The sequence below is a fragment of the Colossoma macropomum genome, unplaced genomic scaffold (assembly GCF_904425465.1).
Source record: "Colossoma macropomum unplaced genomic scaffold, Colossoma_macropomum, whole genome shotgun sequence".
Lineage (NCBI taxonomy): Eukaryota > Metazoa > Chordata > Actinopteri > Characiformes > Serrasalmidae > Colossoma > Colossoma macropomum.
In genome coordinates, this window is record NW_023494798.1 from 4,314,220 (window position 1) to 4,329,549 (window position 15,330).

At 41.0% G+C, this 15,330-nt stretch overlaps 1 protein-coding gene across 2 annotated transcripts in view; it reads right to left on the reverse strand.

Moving 5' to 3' along the window:
• plch1 (phospholipase C, eta 1) overlaps nt 1-9,269 on the reverse strand; it is a 167,054-nt gene extending 157,785 nt beyond the window's left edge. For both annotated transcript variants that reach the window (XM_036584664.1, XM_036584663.1), the window contains exon 1: nt 9,047-9,269. The gene's annotated coding sequence lies outside the window, so the exon portion shown is untranslated. The remainder of the gene's footprint in view (nt 1-9,046) is intronic.
• Between the last annotated feature and the right edge of the window lie 6,061 nt (nt 9,270-15,330).

The following is a 15,330-nucleotide window of genomic DNA, read 5'->3' on the forward strand; positions in this document are numbered from 1 at the left end:
ATCAATATGCTATAGGCGATAGTCTATACCTTATGCTATAATTCTGCTCTACAAATAGTAAACATCAGTATGATATATGGTATAGTCTGTACTATGTTATTATCCATATTATAAACAGTAAACTACTAAATGCTACAGTCCATAATCTATAAAATTAAACTACAGTCTGCACTATAAAAATATGCCATATCTTACTGTCTAACCTATTGGTTTTAATCTATACTATATGTTATAATCGGCACTTTAAACGGTAAACGATAAACAGTGAACTACTATATGCTATATGCTATATTCTACACTATATGCTATAGTCTGCCCTACAAATAGTAAACATGAGTATGCTATATGCTATAGTCTATTATATATTATCCATGCTATGAACAGTAAACTACTATATGCTATATACTATAATCTATACTTTCAAGCTAAAGTTTGCACTATAAACATATGTCAAATATTATAATCTATACTATAGGCTATAGTGATACTATATGGTATATTCTGCACTATAAACAGTACACTCCTACATGCTATATGCTGTAGTCTATCCTTTATGCTGCAGTCTGCACTACAAACAGTATACTAATATTTGCTATCTGCTATAGTCTATACTATATGCTGTCATTTGTAATATATAAGCAGTAAATACATTTATGCTATATGCTATTGTTTAAGCTATATGCTATAATTTGCACTATAAACAGTAAACTATTGTACACTATATGCTATAGTCTATGCTACATGTTGTGAACTGCACTGAAGACAGTAAACTACTATATCGCTGCTGTCGGAACAAAACCTTGTATCTCCAAAATGAAGCCTTTAGAGGAGAAGGAAAAACACGCTTTACTTTTAATGTAAATGTAACCAGAATTTTTTCCAAGTCATTTTGGGCCGTTTCTTTTAGGACCATTCATCATAAAATTTATACACAATATAAAGGGCAGCAGATGTTTTCAAATTATGTCAAAAACTGAAAAAAGAACAAAAATGAGGTTTTGTTCCAACAGCAGCGATATTCTATATACTACGATACAATTATTGATGCTTTGAGTTTACATGAAGCAAATGCCAATCAGCTGCACTGTTGTGCATGAGAAAGCAGGATTCACTCATTTAGTCTCCCACTTAGACACTGAGGGTGCTAACAGCATGCTGAAACAGGCTGGGGGGGGGTGACCTTATGACCCTTCTGCTACTCTGAACCATGAAACAAGACAGGCCTCTCGCTCTCCTGACCCTCAGAGACCCCATCCCATCCTGCTGTAACCGTATAACTTGACACTTACTTCCACTGTCAAACATGGCAGAATACAGGTCAATATAAACTAATTATTATATAATAAGGGTGGATCAGAGAGGTTTACTGCACCTTCAGCAGTACAGCTACTGACAGAGCAGTCACAAAACATATTTATACCCTTAAACTCTTTTATAGCACAGATGGAATTAGGCTTAGTATTTACTGGATGATATGCTTTCAAGATATCGCTGCTGAAAACCTCATATCTCATTTTTGTCATTTTTCGGTTTTTGACATAAATAGAAAATGCCTGTTGCCCTTTACATTGTGTCCAAATTTAATGAAGAATGTACCAAAAGAAACGGCCTAAAACGATTTGGAAAAAAGTCTGGTTCCATTGACTTACATTAAAAGTAAAGCAGGTTTTTTCCTTTTCTTGTAAAGTTATCATTTTGGAGATATAAGGTTTTCTTCCGACAACAGAGATATACTGGCATAACACCCAATTTGCATAATGTGCCTGTTACTGCAAATGTAGTCCAAGTCAAGACGTTAGCTGTCTGAAGGTATTCAGCACTCTCAAACAGACTTGCTTATGGGGTCTCTGACACCGTGTGGCATACTGTATAAAAATAATAGCTGTTAATAAAGGCTACTTTTGTCAACTTTAATCATATTTCTTCTCAGCAAGTGCTATGACAACTGATGGATGCTGGAATAAGTCGTCTGTTTAGCTTTATGTCGTTTGTCATGAAAGGCTTGTAAACGCCACCCCTCAGTAAAGTGTTACCAAATGGACAGAAGTATGCTGCATAGCCAAAACAGTGGTGGCAGCCATCTTGAAGTCTTGAATTTCCTTCATATTTTTGTTCATTTTTACAGAGAACAGCACATGATACAGTGTCAGAAACCACGTTAGCAAGTCTACTTTAGCTTATTTAACAACTTGACATGGTTTGAGGCAGTTTTTACGATTTAGGCATGATGCTATCTGCTGTATGTATGCCTCCACTACTTGTTAGCTACATTAGCATCATAGCCCCAGTGCAAAACTAGCTAACATGTCTTGGGATAGAAGTTATGGTCTGCTATAAACAGTAAATTGCTATATGCTATAGTCTATTCTATATGCTATAGTCTGTGTAATAAACAGTAAACACTATATGCTATATTCTATACTATAAATCTATGGTCTATACTATATGATAATATAGTATCTGATAATATGCTTTCTTCTCAGCAACGGCTATGACGACTGACGAATGCTGGAATAAGTCTTAATAAATGTCAGTTTAGCTTTATGTCGTTTGTCATGAAAGGCTTGTAAACGCCACCCCTCAGTAAAGTGTTACCAAATGGACAGAAGGATGTTGCATAGCCAAAACAGTGGTGGCCGCCATCTTGAAGTCTTGAATTTTTGTTCATTTTTACAGAGAACAGTACATGATACAGTGTCAGAAACCACGTTAGCAAGTCTACTTTAGCTTATTTATCAACTTGACATGGTTTGAGGCAGTTTTTACGATTTAGGCATGATGCTATATTTGCTGTATGTATGCCTCCACTACTTGTTAGCTACATTAGCGTCATAGCTCTAGTGCAAAACTAGCTAACATGTCTTGGCAGACAGACTATATTTTGGGTTAGTTGAGAAAATTGTACATTTTATTATTTGCTTTAAGGCTAATAAAGGAATGATATTAAGGCTTGAGAGGTAACTTTATCCTTCACAATGTTGAAAACTTGTCTAACACTAAAAAATCTGTTTTTAAACTGGGTCACGGTTCTTATATCCTTACACTACGACCAAAAACGAACAATAGGCAGCTCTGTTCAATGATCACAACCAACAATGGCTGTGAAACATTTTGTACTTTTTCTTCTGTTTCTCAGGTTTCTGGAAACATAAAACAAGGCGTATTTTCATAAGCTTACAGTCTTGGCTTTGGCTGGCCGCAGTTTCGCTAAGAGTTGGATAGCTTCTGGGTTCAAGTCTCAAAGTGACTAGAATCTACAGTGACACTGACAACACAAAGGACACAATTCGACACGCTGCGCCTTGGAGTCCATTAAAATAAAGGTTAAATAATTCAGCAAGCCTCCGCTGCTACCGACAGGCTTGATTCCAGCCGAGCGCTGCAGCAGAGCCGAACAGCAAGCTGATACGCAGAAAACACTGGAGTCATTTTACCTCCCACGTTCCTTCACACACACCCGAGAATGTATCTGTATCATGGTGACAAGGCTCAGATTGTCTCACATGTAGGCCGGGACATTCCCCAAGAGCGCCTGTGCCTATGTATAACTGCACTCAGGGGCTGGTTTATTACATACACCTGCACTATAGCTGTACCTAACAGGCTACTACACCTTTCACAGTCAGTTTTAAGCCATAATCCACATTTTTGGCAACACTGTTGTACTGTGAAGTCATTTGACTGACCATACTGGGGTTGAACCCAGGGTGTTTCCATGATTGACCCAGTTTTGACCAAAGAACCAGTGTTACCTGGATAGTTTTAATATAATGTACTTGTAGTTTTTGGTTTATTAACTGTAGTTAAACTGTATAATTCAATTAAGATTATGTATTCCTAAATACCTTTCATTACTGTTGATTTCTATTTGTACAGTTTTTTGTTGTGCTCCAGTTTTTCTAATGTACTCATATGTGCTCATACGTGCTCTAATGTGCACCCAGAACTATCAAAGTCAGAGTTCAAAACACATTTTGGACTTTTAACTGACCTGGGCTTTAGACTAAAATCCTTTTGCTTCGACTGAACCTGCATTAAGGGAAGCAGTCTCACTTCCTGTACTAAAACGCAGGAGCATGGTTAAAATAAGGCTCTGCTTATGAACGAAAGCTCTTTGTTGAACTCTTAAATTTGGCTGTTATTAAAAGATTCAGAGAATCTGGGTAAATCTCTATGTGTAAAGGGCAAGGCTGATAACCAAGACTGAACGCCCATGACTTTCGAGTCCTCAGAAAGTTAAGACTGTACTATGCAAAGCAGAGGCCATATATCAACAACATCAAGAAACGCCACCGACTTCTCTGGGCTACAGCTTATTTCAGATGGACTGTTGCACAGTGAAAATGTGCTGTGGTCTGACAAGTCCACCTTTCAGATTGGTTATGAAAATAATGGATGTCATGTTCTCTGGGCCAAAGAAAAATAGGACCATCAACATTGTTACCAGTGTGAAGCTGCCAAAAGCTAATGTCTGTCATGGTTTTGAGGGGTATCAGATGGCACTGCATAAAAATACATGTTTCTTTAAAGAACATAGCCACATGGACTCGAGAATTCTGCATCCACAAATGCAAGTTAAGACTGTACTTTGCAAAGCAGAAGCCATATATCAACAACATCAAGAAACACCGCCGACTTCTCTGGGCTACAGCTTATGTCGGATGGACTGTTGCACAGTGAAAATGTGCTGTGGTCTGACAAGTCCACCTTTCAGATTGGTTATGAAAATAATGGATGTCATGTTCTCTGGGCCAAAGAAAAACAGGACCATCAACATTGTTACCAGTGTGAAGTTGCCAAAAGCCAATGTCTATCATGGTATTGAGGGGTGTTAGTGGGTAACTCACACATCTGTGAATACACATTTTGGAGCAACACAGGCTGCCATCTAGAATTTTTTAGAGACATCCCTGCTTTTTTTCCACAGGATAATGCCAAACCAAAATATACAACAATGACTGTTGAGCAGCTAAAGTGATATATTAAGCAAGAATGGGCGAAAATTCCACTTTCACATCTACAACAACTGGTATCCTCAGTTCCCAAATGATTACGCACAAAGGTAAACATGCCCCATTCCCACTTTTTAAGAATATGTTTCAGGTATCATATAAAACATTAAATACATTGTCTTTGTACTGTTTGCAACTGAATACTGGTCAAAAAGGATTTGCAAAAGTATCCAAAAAAAGGGAAAACCCTGAAAGAGACAGACAAATTATGCTCTCTTGGACTTCTAGGCCAGGCATGTCAAACCGGGGACCTTCCAGGCCAAAGTGCTGCATAGATTAGCGTTTACCCTTATCTAGCACTCTAAATACAGTTCATGAAGGCCTTGTAAATTAGCTGATTAGCTAAACCAGGGGTGTTTAATGAGGCAGCATGCTGTGTTTTGTACGCAGTGTTTTGGCCCGCAAGGACTGGAGCCTGACACATGTTCTAGGCACTGACGGCTGTGGAATTGCCAGTGAAATGGGTTAAATGGTTTGATATGAAAATATGTTTACAAATGTTTTTTTTTATAAAGACTGCTAATGTAAACATTCACAAATATTACTGAATATAAGCATAAACTGATTTGCCCTTTATAGCTATGTCTCCCCTTTCTATGAAACACTGCTTTGTCCGTGTCGTCCCAAAGACACTGTTTCTGAGTGGGAGGTGTTCTAACTGTGGGCCAATTGTGTGATTCAATGAGAGAACACAAGTTTATTTATTTGATATGAATAGAGTTCAACCTCTGCAAATCCCAGGCTTATTACAGCCTGAGGCTTATTATTCAGTAAGTACATGTACTACAAAGCAAACTGACTGAAGTATTTTTAGGTTACACCAAGTATGTAATAGATATTTGGACTTGCTGGGCCCTGACCATTTAAGGATATGGGTCATTCTACAGAAACGTCCATTTTTGTGTCCCTAGCCTTTACAGATATATTACACTTAAAAAACATGTTCGGGTTACAATTTATTCATATTTTAAAATAAAACAATGTTATTTTAACAATTACACCTTCTTGAGCCTCAATTTAACAATATTAGTTTCAATCATACAGAATTCCAAGCACCACAGAAGAGCTCATCCTCACAGTCATGTGTGAAGGCTGAGGCCATATTTTAAGGTAAACACCATGTTTTTCTGCAATTTTAACTACAATAATCTATACATGACTATGGAATATTTCAATTAAATGACGTAAAGAAAACAAATGCCAAATAAATATTATAAAATATATAATGAAAGTTCCCCAGGAGTCGTGTCACTGGTGTTACTGCATAACAAAAAATCTCTTATTTTGAAATAAAAATCACACTGATGACATCACTCGACTTCCTTTTACCTGTTTTCTGAGGATCTATGAAGAAAAGCACATGGTGAGTCCACTGTGTCTTTCAGTTATCAGAGATTTTCTCATTTAGCTCATGATTCCATATGAAGCTTTTAGCTGAAGTCACTGGTGTGACCGACTTTATTCTGCGGTAATTATAAAAAAATAGAATACAAATGGATTAAATTTCATATTTTAGTGGATATTCCATGATTGACAACATGTGGTTTGATGCTCTGTAGCAGCCATTTTGTAAAATGCATTTTTCATTAAAATGTCTCTGGTGTTACCTTTCTTATGTGTAACACCAATGAGGATCAGTAACACCAGTGACTCCTATGTACAGATAGAAAAGTGGACATTTCTGTAGAATGACCCAGCTCTGTTTTCTTATTGTGGAATGTCCAAAGTTTTTGGGTCCACTGTATGCATTTATACATGCATGACAAAATTACAGACAGCACCGGGCCTGTTGTCAGAACCCGTCGTCCAAAGTGGACAGGGCAACTGTGCAAAGTGCAAGACGAGTCAGCCTCTGTCAGCTAACATCTGAGCACAAAAGTGCCATAAATATGTAAATTACAACTTACAATTCACTGCAAAAGACACAGCAGCCTATAAGGTGCCGCTACAGAGCAGGTGAACCTATCAAAGTGGCTGCTGGCTGTGTGGCACCTTGTGATCCAAGCACAGGTGATGTAAACACTGCAGGTAATTATCAGCACAGTGTGAGCTCAGGGTAGATAACCTGAAAGCAGTGGAGTTGTGAGAAACCTTTGCTTGCACAAGCATGTGGACGATAAGTGGTCAAAGAGACCAGACCCTCCAAAATCTCCAAAATAAAGGTACCGACCAGGGATCTCTGGGACAGGAACCGTGAATGAATGAACCATGTTTGTAATGGGGCACAAGTGTGAAAACCTTTTTAAATTTTAAATAACCTCCAGGGCCTGGAGAGAACCCTTAAATTGCTATAGAACCTTTATATTATATGAAAGTTCTCCAAACCTTGAAAACTTTCTTTAAAAACACAAATCTCTCAAAACTCTTTTACGAAGTTCTTAAGGGAACAAAAAATAGTTCTACACACTTAAAAAGATAGTGGGATGAGTACAATGGTTCTATGCAGAACCCTGAGAAATATATATAGAACATGTAGAGAAATGGTTCTATATAGTGCCAAAACAGGTTCTTTACAAGTATGACATTGTAACAACCACATACAACACATTCTCCATCAATCTGAAGAACCATTTCACCATCCAAAGAACCATTTAAGCATGACGTGGTTCTGCCTAGAACTCGTTGTAAATAGAACCATTATCTTTATAAAGAACCTCTAAAGAATCATCTTTGTAAAGTGTGTATGGCAATGGTTCTAGACAGAACTCATGGTTCTAAATAGAACCACTACCTTTACTGAAGAAATCTTAAAGAACCAGCTTTTTTAAGTGTGTATGGCACTGTTCAAAGAACCCATTTGGGGCAACTTAAGAGCGATGCCATAGAAGAACCACTTTTGATTCTCAAAAGAACCTTTCAATTGAGGGTTCTTTTAAGAACCATTTGGTAAATGAAATGTGCAACTGAGAATGACCTTTTTAAAGTTTACAGAACTTTGAAGATGAATCTTCCACACCAGTTAAAGGTGTTTCTTTATCTAGCATGTCTGAGTCAGGAACAATTAAGGAACCTTTATTTTTAAGGGCTGACGAATCTCGGCCACTGGTGTAGTCCAAGTCACCAAGAACCCCAAGCAGCCCGATGAAACTAGAGCCTACAAAGCAACGTAAACTTTCAGTAATGAATGTTTTTATGGAGACCGGCCCCTCTTTTATGGCCTTTTCAAGGCAAGGGAGGGCGGATTTAGGGAACAAGGAAAGTAAACAGAACACACTCCTGACCTGGGATGGGACGTCCCGGGATAAAGACCAGCAACGGTCAAGCTTTACGACTCTGAAGAACAGTTTAGTGTGGACAGCAAAAAAGCACAGGAGCAGAGCCGAAACGGCTAATAGGACTGACTCGGTTAACAGCAAAACACAGTGTAGGTGTGTTTCAAGCACCTTATATCGTGTAGTGCTCTATTCGTTATGTTTATCCCACCCTTATTCCGGCATGTCCCGCCTCCTGTGCTCGGATTGGCTAGCGGGATCCCGCGTCTTCGGTGCACAGCTCGCGAATTCTATGAAACATCAGCCAATCCTGGCGCCGGAGGGCGGGGCTTGCCGGAATACGGGCGGAAAAACAAACAAGCAGGAGGCGTGCACTTGCTTTCTTTCTCCAACCGCTTTAATTAAAGAATAAAGCTTTGGTCACACAATGTCTGCCCTGTTCTGAACAGAGAAATGAGCCGACACTGTTCAGTACTGTCATTTAAACCACTTCACCATGAGTTTTAAAGACTGTAAGCGTAAAAGAAGGTAAATTTGAGGAACAATCAGGCTTTGTGATGCAACACGAAACCCTAAACACGTTCAAAAACGCTGTGGAAGCTGAAAAATGAGCTGGGTTGATGGAGCCGAGCTGAACAGGTGCACCACCAACACGTTTAGCCTCAAGCTGGACACTTTTAACAGCAGCGAAAAGTTCACTTCAGCTTGTCTTTCACTCTGTATGGACTGTAAAACAAGGGTTCATCAGCGTCTGGGACGAAATCAACACGAGACGTGGAGTTACAGGCAAACTGCACCTGCTAAACAAAGACCAGCACTTACTGAGTTTCTCCTCAGCACTTGTTTCTGATTATTCCGCTGTGTGGATACCGTCAGTCTCCGTTCACGAACGACGAACGCATCGTATGTTCCAGTCCGCAGGTTGTCTTAGTCCAGGACAGCGCATGTAAAGGCAGTGTTTACTGCTCAACTGGCCTCAGTGCCGCGGAGCAGCAGCAGGGTCACCGCACAGCGTCCCATTCAAACTCTACGGGACTCTGCGTGAGGGAAGGGCGGCGGGAAAAGCAGGAGCGGATTCTCTGGAATGGATTGGCTCTCCTAAGGAGGCGCAGCGGGACGTTGGGGGGGAGTGGTGTTTCATGAAACATATATCCCGGCTGGGTAACTGTAGACAGAAAGCAAGAGCGTCCCGTTTGGGTAACGGAGGCAGGGCACTGAAAGAGTTACATATAAAACCCATTCATTCATTCAGGTTCTTATTAATCCCCATCTGAAGTCCAAAAGGTGCCCTTTTCTTCATCTGGTATCTCAAATGGGTCGACGATATATCTGTCTGTTTATTACACACCCACACACACACGCATGTAAATTCCCCTTTAGAATAGAATATATATATATATATATATATATATATATATATATATATATATATATATATATACACACAACGATCAGGCATAACATTATGACCTGACCACCTCCTTGTTTCTACGCTCATTGTCCATTTTATCAGCTCCACTTACTATATAGGTGCACTTTGTAGTTCTACAATTACAGACTGTAGTCCATCTGTTTCTCTGCATACTTTATTAGCCCCCTTTTACCCTGTTCTTCAGTGGTCAGGACCCCCATGGACCCTCACAGAGCAGGTACTATTTGAGTGGTGGATCATTCTCAGCACTGCAGTAACACTGATGTGGTGGTGGTGTGTTAGTGTGTGTTGCGCTGGTATGAGTGGATCAGACACAGCAGTGCTGCTGGAGCGTCCCATGTTCTGATATCTCCTCCCCGACGACAGCGGGTGGATCAGTGGCTGAGGTGTGTGGGGTCTGAGGCGATACTGCTGGCTTTCCACAGACATCGTTTATGGTAAATGTCCTGTATGGGTGGGAGGACAGCTACAGGGATGGACCGGGCAGTTTTCACCACCCTTTGCAGGGCCTTCCTTTCCGCAGCAGTGGAGCTGCCATAGCAGCCTGTGATACAGCTGGTCAGGATTCTCTCCACTGTGGACCTGCAGAAGATGCAGAGGAGTTGATGTGGCATCAAAACAAAGGTTTTTTTGTGAATAAAGTCATTCAGGTTGGTTAGACGTGAAAAGCTCCATTCTAGAGAAACTTACTGAGTCGGAATTGTTCCCAGTGGTGGTGACAGGAACCAGACGTCCACAGTATTTAAAAGTCTCTAAAAACTAATAGGTCAAAAATGATAAAAACATGAACCCAGCAAGAAGGTGTTCATGTGAAAATTTATTCCAAAATAATATTTAATTTTCTTCCCCAAAAAATAAATGAGCTTAAATATATAAATAAATGTGATAAACACACACGCTCATCTCAAAATGGCAAAATGAATGAAAATGAGATGAAAATAAGCCATCTGGCTGCATCTGGCATATACAATATGAAATAATGAAGTCGATTAATGCATATTGTCCCTGTTAAATACACAAATAAAGTAAAGTCAAATAATATGGGAACACTGGGGAGCAGCCGAGTTTCCCAGGATTCAATTCACTGAGGAGTGACGATCTTTCCATCACTCTCCGCCTCACAGACAAAAGGGACACTTTCCCAGGCATTCCCAGGAGTCTTTTCACCACTCCTTCCCCTCAGTCCCTCCCACAGTTTCCCTCTGCCTCAGTCAGGCGCTCAGTCTCAGTTCAAAGTCTGCCACACTCCGGCCCGCGATCACACTGTTTTCATACGTTTTACGGTTCAAACCGCAGGGCCAATGAGAGGCCAGCAACCCTGCTACAGCCTCTGCTCACATTTGCACAACAAAGAGCGAGGAGGATGGTCACTTTCCTCCAGCTTACCCTCCCCTCCCTGCACCTTATCCACTTCCCTACAGCCAAAATCCACCCGCAGCCTCATTACAGGTCAACGGACCTTACAGTGCGCACGCTGATCCAGGATCAGCTTGCCTGGTCAGCGTGATTGTATCTAATGGCATAGTGTTCTGTGGGGCAATGCTACTGAAGAACCACGTTTGAATCCCTAAAGAACCTTGCAATTGGTGGTTATTTCATTAATCATGTTTGAAATTGGGATAAGAGAGTGTGAAGAAAGTTTTCTGAGGAAAAGAACCTCCACATGATGTAAAGCCATCGATAGAAAAAGTCTACACACCCCTGTTAAAATGCCAGGTTTTTGTCATGTAAAAAAATCAGACCAAGATGAATCATTTCAGATTTACTTCCACCTTCAATGTGACCCATAATCTGTACAATTCCATTGAAAAACGAACTGAAATAGTGTGGTTGCATAAATATGCACACCCTTAAACTAATACTTTGTTGAAGTACCCCTGACTGTATGACGGCATTCAGTCTTTTTGGGTAGGAGTCTATCAGCGTGGCACATCTTGACTTGGCAATCTTTGCCCACTCTTCCTTGCAAAAGTGCTCCAAATCTGTCAGATTGTGAGGGCATCTCCTGTGTACAGGCCTCTTCAGGTCTTCCCACAGATTTCCAATGGGATTCAGGTCTGGGCTCTGGCTGGGCCGCTCCAAAACTTTGATCTTCTGGCGAAGCCATTCTTTTGTTGATTTGGAGGTTTGCTTTGGGTCATTGTCGTGCTGAAAGGTGAAATTCCGCTTCATCTTTTAAGCAGAGGCCTGAAGGTTTTGTGCCAAAATTGACTGATATTTGGAGCAGTTCAAAATTCCCTCCACCTTGACTGCACCAGCCCCGGTTCCAGCTGCTAAAAAAACAGCCCCAAAGCATAATGCAGCCACCACCATGCTTCACTGTGGGTACGGTGTTCTTTTGGTGATGCGCAGTGTTGGCTTTGCACCAAACATACCTCTTGGAATTATAGCCAAAAAGTTTCACCTTGGTCTCATCGGACCATAACACGTTTTACCACATACTTTTGGCAGACTTGACAATAGCATATCAAAGGTTTTTAGGCCAGAACACCACTTTAAAGCCCAGATGTTGTGTAGGAAAATTATTTTTGTATTAGTAGCAGCTGCTTCCACATAATGGCAAAGACAAAGAAATCTACGCCTGGATGCTCAAAGCTTCTTGAACTAGCAGCATTGACCTTTGGTTAGGTTTGTGCAGACCTGTGTGGTCACTATGCGGTGTAACAACACTGATATGCGCTAATATGGCTGCCAGTTTACTAAGCACACCTACATCGTACATACACTCACTGGCCATTTTATTAGGAACCAAATGGATGCACTTTGTAGTTTTACACTAACTCACTGTAGCCCATCTGTTGTTGCACCAGTTATCAGCCGTCCTCTACCTCGTCCATCAGTGGAAAGGGACCACCATAAAACCCCGCTGGTGTTGGCACAGTAGTGTGCGTGGCACAGAAGTATCAGACATATTGATGCATATCCAAAGTGCACAGACCACTCCATGTAAGATATAAGATAATCCACCTGCGTAATGAAGGGAAATGTCAAAGGAAAGTGAAAAAAGAGGAATTTCCAAAACTAGAGTTCCAAAAATATTTAAAGATACAGAGAACACGAGACTCCAAACAACCACCTGAAACGCCTGGTAGACCACCAAAATTGTCTCCATCAGATAAACAGTACTTAACCTTTGAGGGAGTACTTAATCTTTGAGAAGCAATCAATTCAACCAACGTCTAAGACTGAACTTTGGGAGCTCTAGGAAAATATCTCATCGCAGATTTTTTCAAAAAAACTAGAAGGAAGTCTCCTCAGAAGAAGAGAAGCTATAATTAAGGCAATGGTTGGGTAAACACTGAAAATTTTGATATTTATAAATATACAGCATCTGTATATTTCAGTTAAATATGTTTTGACTGCTGCTGAAAATTAATAGGTTGCAGCCGTTTTGACTGGAAATTCAGGGTGGTCTCCAACTTTTTGCTCAGTACAGTACATAGTATGTGTTTCTGATAAAATGGCCAATGGGTGTCAGTCAAAGGGATGACCCAGCAGCCAGACTGCATGTCCCATACTTTCTGAGCATCACAACCCACTGAATCCTCCTACATAGCCAAGAGAAGCCCATACTAAATCCCATTGCTTTTAATTATACACACCCAGTGCTGATTCAGCAACAACGCCCCCTCTATCAGCCCCATAAGACCTCCTCTGGCTCTGAACACACTAGGGGAGCCATAGGACGCTGCTTAAGCCTCTGCTTAACTCTTAACTCTATGGCCTAACAAGACTCAGCCTTCCACCCCCACTGAGTTTTGCTATTTGCACTTCCTACAGTGCTTTGCTTTCTGTTAGAAGGACAAGAAGGTTCTAACGCCTGCCATGGAAGTTAATTTAGCATAAAGAGACAAACAACTCGGCTCATTAAATCATGCCAAAATCACCAATTCAAGAGAACGTCAACGTCTATTGCAGCATCTATATGGATACAAAGGCTAACTATGTTTTACACAAGTCCCTTTGGCGTAATTAAAAAAAGATCCAGGTCCATTACGAGAGCATAAAGAGCCATTGCCTCTGGCTCTCAAGAGCAGCTATTCTCCTCCTCCACTCTGATTCATTCCCCTCAATGCTATCCTTGGCTTACTATCCCCTTCTTGCAGTCTAGGGCCTCTAGGACCATGAGAAGGTACCAGGTTTTTCAGTGCACTTTGTCTTCTGGATTTGGCGTTTCTATGGCAATAGCACCCCCCCTGCCCTTTCCCTATTGTCCCCAGGGGTGCACCAGAAGACCCCCATCAGCTTTGTCATAGGGACAATATGCCCCCACCCCCCTCCTTCTCCAGGGAAAAAGGAACCAGGATTGTGGGATATGAGTAGATGGAGAGAAGCAAGCAAAAACCCTCTCAGTCATCAGGATTATGCTGACAAACTCCAAGGATGCATGCAATTACGAGACGGATCCGGGTTTGAAAATACATCTTAAGAAGCCTCGCGTGCCGCTGTGAACTGTGGGGACGGACTGTATATGCAGGCATGTGTGAAAACCAACAGATCCAGACTTGACAAGAGCTGGGTGCATCAAAGCACACTCAAGAAGAGGAAGGCGATGGAAGAGTTCCCTTAAGGCGAACTGTCAGAGTTGAACCGAATCTTTTAAGTAGAACATCATAGTGCTTGCTTGGACTGCTTCTAGCCTTTCATTTTTGGGGTACACTAAGAGGATTCATCAAATGCTAGACTACATGCTTTCACTGGCTAACCGAATGCAGATGTCGTTCCCTAGAAATGGCTAAAAAACACTATAGGGCTCTTTTTCCACTGCAGAACCAAAAAGTTCTCAAGGCCATAACGTGCAGTTCCACTCTGGTGCGGACTTCTTTTTTCATCTGCTGTGCTGCTAAATCTAAACCAGAAGTAAATTACTCACACGAGTGGCTCAGCAACAGCTAACAGGCTAAACACCACAGAACATGTTTGATTCCAGCTTTTACTCCCAACACCAGTCACTCGATTTTGTGTTCCCAGAGTCTTTATTCTCTAAATGGGTGTTATTTGAGCATCAATTAGCTGGAAGCTGCTAACCTAATGCTAAATAGCTGCTCTCTCCTAGTAACAGGCTAAACACCACAGAACATGTTTGATTCCAGCTTTCACTCCAACACCAGTCACTCAATTTTGTGCTCTTCGAGTCTTTATTCTCTAAATAAGTGTTGTTTGAGCAACAGTTAGCTGGAACCTGCTAGCTAACTTAATGCTAAATAGCTCCTCTCTCCTAAAACAGCAGTGCTGTGGCTCAGCAACGGCTAACAGGCTAAACGCCACAGAACATGTTTGATTCTGCCTTTCGCTCAAACACCAGTCACTCGATTTTGTGTTACCAGAGTCTTTATTCTCTAAATGGGTGTTATTTGAGCATCAGTTAGCTGGAACCAAGCCTGTACTGCAATGAATGGAACCCTTAGCCTGTCATTTGACTTTGCTTTCTCAGATGTGGGGATATGAGCTTGTATTGTCTCAGATCATCATCTTCTAAACTTGTGTCAGTTGCTTCTGTTAGTCAGAACTGAACCTGTTCTGTGGTGGGAAGAGCTGGCAGCATGCTAGCTAACCTAATGCTAACTAACTCCTCTTTCATAGCAAGCAGAGCTGTTTAACATTTAACAGATGTTACTTGTAGTTTGACATTTACTGAACAGTGGATTGACAATAATGCACTGCTTTAGATAAT